We start from the raw sequence: 5,041 nt of genomic DNA, 5'->3' as shown, positions 1-5,041 counted from the left end.
TAGAATCACAAAGAAGTTTAAAATACAAAGGGTTCAAAAAGTCATGAATAACCAGAGAGTTTGACTAAAACAAATATTGCAAAATGTGTTGATAGAATTTGTTGACACGGAGTGACAGCTAGGCTTCATTGTTTATTGAATCTGGTGGATTTAACATGTCCTCAAGTGTAGTTTTGATGATTTCTTTAATAATTCTTTTGCATTTAAAGTTTGAGAATAGCTGATGTGCTGTTTTGTCCTGGAATTCCGTGCCACGCTGTGCATGAAATTTTGGGCAGTGGCAAATCAAGTGTATTATATCTTGTTGAGAGTCACAATAAGAACAAATTGAGGATTTTCTGAAAAATCTTGATTGATGGGTCCCAAATACTCCGTGGCCGGTTAAAAATTGATTTAAGTAGAAGTTTGCCGACAGTCTTGTTGTTTCAGGGTCCTTAAAAAATGTGTGTGTTTGCCGTCCCTTTGTTGAGTATGTCCACTCTTGTCTCCACCTTGTCATGATGTATTCATTAATAATAGACTTAATCTGATTGGTGGTGAGCCATGTGGTGTGTTCTGTGTGGTCGAGTCTGATGGCATCTTTAGCCGCTCTATCCGCTTCCTCATTGCCCGTCATGACCCACATGCGCTTTTATCCAGTTAAGTATGATGTCTTTATTCCAATTCTGTTTAATTTCGTTAACAATTATGTTTTTATGTGTTGGGTCGGCAAGGGCGTGCAATGAAGAGAGCGAATCTGTAAAAGTTGTTATTTGTCCATCTTTTTTTGCAGCGATATTTATGGCCTCTCTAATTGCCATCAGCTCTGCCTTAAAGACTGAACAATAGTCAGATGCTCTGGAGGAGGATTTTGCTGTAGTAATTCCGTTGAATTTTGTAACGATGCCAAAACCTGTCCTAAATTGTTGTGATTCGACCTTCATTCTGGGGCCATCTGTATAAATTTCCCATCCTAAGTTTTTTGGTGAGGCATATCCCCAGGGTACAGCGATCTGAGTGGCTGGATATCTTGGGGCAGTTATTGTCATATTTGATTTTTTTGAGATTGAGTCAAAGACTGTTTTTGGAATGATTGGAAAAATATCATTATTTTTCCAGCCCCATTTCATCCTTTTATCGTAAATTGTTTCAATCACCCTCAGGTGTATTGGTTTTATGCCCGCCAGTATCTGGTTAGAATCCGTACTCACTGTGGAGTAGCACTTTGTAATGAAGAGCAAAGAAATTCTTTGAATATACGCAAGCTTATTATTGATTTTGACAGTATTTCTATACTAGACACTGGCGGCGTAGAGTATTATCTTTTCGCTGGCCAAGAGAACAAATATCCAAAACTCTTAAATTAAGTTTTGTTATTCTCCAGTGGCGGAATAACTAATTGACATAGTGGTGAAAAACGAAGCAGCATTACTATAGAACTATTATCAGAGACGTAAAACGTAATGGTGAGTAATTTTCCAATAATTGTTGACCTTGAACGGACGTTACTTGACAGGATGCGTATGGACGATGCAAAATCGGTTCTTTAAAAATGACAATCGTAAATAACTAATAAAATATCTTTCAGAAGTTTTTTTTTTCACCGGGGGAATAAATACTTGAATTGAATAAAATATTAATTTGCTTTGTTGATCGTAATTTAGAAGACTGATATTGTAGCGAAATAATAACTAAAATATCCTGAGTAAACAATTTATAAATTCTGACCTTAGAACAAATATCCATAAAAAGTGTAACAAACAATCCTATCAAAAAACAGCCCAGATCAGCAATTTGAATTTTTACAGTGACTTTCCATTTTTTTAAAAAAAATCATTCTAAGGCCAAGCAGAAGTATTCTTCCAAGCATCTTTATAAATTTTTGAATGTGGATGCGAAGTTTCTCACCTACTTATGACTTGTTGTGACACATGAGTAAAAATTCCAAAGAAGACTTTTGTTTATAGAAATGGGAGTAAATTAATGTAAGACGAGAGACCAACTTAGGAGAAGCAACTTTCTCTTTTTACGTTATGCGTTCGATCATTTGATCATTTCTTACTGAGTTTATTTGTAGTTATGAACGCATAATTTATAAATTTAGGTATTTATAAACACAGAAATTCACGCTGACAGCAGATTCTTTACTAAAAGTAAAATTATGAAAATTAAAAAAATCGAAATAAAAAGATCGAAAAAATTAAACTAATTCAAAATAAAAAGCCAAATAAACTTTTTTAATCAAATCAAATAGAAAGATTAATACTTTTAATTTAATCCTTGTTGGTTAATTCTTCAGGAATTGACGAACCGAATTAAAGGGAAGAGATCAGTGAAAAAAGAGTTAGAGAAGTTTACTGACTTGTTGCTCGACATATTTCGCAGTCATGCTCATATCTGCATTGCCACGCCCACTTTTGTGCTATATCTGCCAACTCCTTATCCCAAGTCTGAAATCAAACAAAAACAAACATATATATGACTATTTCAATTACTGCGTTTCACCAATTAAGCTTAGTACAATTTTGCGAAACATTTGGTAGGAAAATAGAGATTTGACAAAATTATGAGTCATTCGTAACTGAAGAAATTGGTTCAAATGAATGACAAGGCATGAAATGGGCAGTTCTAAAATATAATTTGAAGAGAAATTTATAATTATTACTATATTCTTTACTTTTTCAGATATATTCCTTATTTTAACTATTCCCGCTTTTTACAATAATTACAGCAAGCAAAAAAAAAAAATAAGTATCTATCGTATTTCTTCAATGAAATAAAAAATTTTTCATGGTTGTGCTGATTAAAAAGGTGACATAATTCTACTTTCATAAACATTATTCAAACAATAAAATTCGGCAGGCCAATATCAAATAATAACAATAACATTCCTAAAACAATAATAAATGATAACAGTAACATTCCTTAACTCCTTGACATATCATTTCTTGATGTAGAAATCATCTTTGAATAGCACTGTAAATAATAACGGACGTCTGGGACACGTCAATTATTGTTTTGACATAAGAAACAAATGACGTCTCCCCCCGACGTATTGGATTCGAATTCCAGCAACGGCTGATTGTAAAAAATTCGCATCCGGCATACACACAGCTGGCGTGAAATATACTCAGGGGTAGACGGATCATGGGTTAGACTCCCTTTGCTGTCAGGCTAACCGAGGGAGGTTCTCGTAGTCTTCCTCTCCATGTAACGCAAATGCTTGTTAGTTCCATGAAAAAGTCCTTCACGAAAGCAAAATTTCTCCCAATACTTGATCCAGAAGTTCCCCTGTCTTCTGGATTGAGTTCAAAATTACAAGGCTATGAAGTTGAAGATTAGTGGTAATAAACCTGAAAACTGGGTCTGCTGTTCTATAACGGTTATAAAATAAAATGTTTAGTCCCCGATCCGTGGTGGCTAAGGGGATGGAAAGTACACCTCCCAACGAGGTGAGCCGGGTTCGAGTCTCAGTGATGGCTGGTCTATACGAATTCCGCACTCTGCTAGCACCGACCACAGTGCTGACATAAAACATCCAAAGTGGTAGACGGATAGCAGGTTTGAGTCCTCTTGCCGTCAGACTAACCGTGGGAGATTTTAGTGGTCTTCTTCATGTAACGCAAATACGGGTTAGTTCCATAAAAAAGTTCTCCGCGAAAGTTCCCTTGTCTTCTGGATTGAGTTCAAAATTACAAGGCTACGGAGTCAAACATTGGTAGCCCTTAACTCAAGATTGGTTCGGTTGTTCAATGACGGTTATAAAATAAAATGCTTAGTCCTCAAGAATGCTTGTTACTTATCTGATCGACCCATTGAAAGGTTGCCTTGCCCGGACCGAGGAGTGAACCCAGGTCCTGGGGCGCGAAGTGCTACCACTGAGACACCGGATGTCCTGCTCATCTGCTGGCGGGGGGGGGGGAATTTTACCTATCTTTGATTTTCAGTTAGCGAAAATAATATTTTATAACATAATCGTTTTACAAAAAAATTGAGTATTTGTACTTAGAGAAAAAGTGAAGTGATTATGCATAATTATATGTGAATTAAATCAGATTTAATTAGATAACTGTACACGATGTCACTCGTGTGTGCCAAGCCTGACTGTATCCTGAATCGACAAATGCCACGATTTACCAATGTTGACGTCACGTACACGTATGTAATTAATATGTTTATGAATATGAGATTTACCGATTGCCACGAGTTTTGTTTCGTGAAATGTTCATTTTCATTTATATGAAATGTATTTTTAAGTTATGCCGGCCTGGTGGCCGAGCGGTTAGCGTGCCTGGCTGCGAAGCCATAGGCTGCGGGTTCGAATCCCGCTCTGGGCATGGATGTTTCTCTCTCTCTCTTTGTGCTGTCCTCTGTTGTGTGTGTGTATGATGTGTGAATGTGGCCCACCCTATAAACGGGTTTGTGGCAGTGTGGCGTGGGCAATGATGCTCGCCTCTGTGACTTTGGTTCACAGGTGCCCACTGGGTCACGCGAAATGAGTAACAATTCTGGCATAGTATAGGCAAAGATTCAAATTCAGTGCCTGCCATTGGAAAAAAAATATTTTTAAGTTATAGATAATTTTTTTATGTTGTTACTAGAAAGAAGTAATAAATGTTTCTTAATACTTTAATTTTAAAAATTCATGTAAAAATTCGTTTTTGAGATATTTTTGTTGAAACTTCTGTTAAAGAGTGAGGCAGATAAATGTCAAATAGACATTACGGATGTCTTGCAAACACTTGTGTTTAAAACTAACAACTATAAAGTGCCAAAATCAATCTTCTTAAAACAGCTATTATTCCATATAATTTTGCAGACCGCTTTAAAAGAAATAGGAGTTATGTTTAAGCCTAAATTTTACCTTACAAAAACATTTTAACCATTTTTTGGTTTGATTTATTTAAATTATACAAGCCACCTCGAACACGCTAATACTCGCTTTGGAAGTAGCTATTAAACGCCGCCAACAACCAAAGTTTACTAAGCAATTGTTTTGCAAACCACACTCAAAAAATCAAACCCAATTATAATGCACCTTATCATTTAACAGTTTTATATA

The sequence above is a fragment of the Parasteatoda tepidariorum genome, chromosome 9 (assembly GCF_043381705.1).
Source record: "Parasteatoda tepidariorum isolate YZ-2023 chromosome 9, CAS_Ptep_4.0, whole genome shotgun sequence".
NCBI lineage: Eukaryota > Metazoa > Arthropoda > Arachnida > Araneae > Theridiidae > Parasteatoda > Parasteatoda tepidariorum.
The sequence above is the reverse complement of the archived record's forward strand: the minus strand, read 5'-3'. Positions refer to the sequence as shown.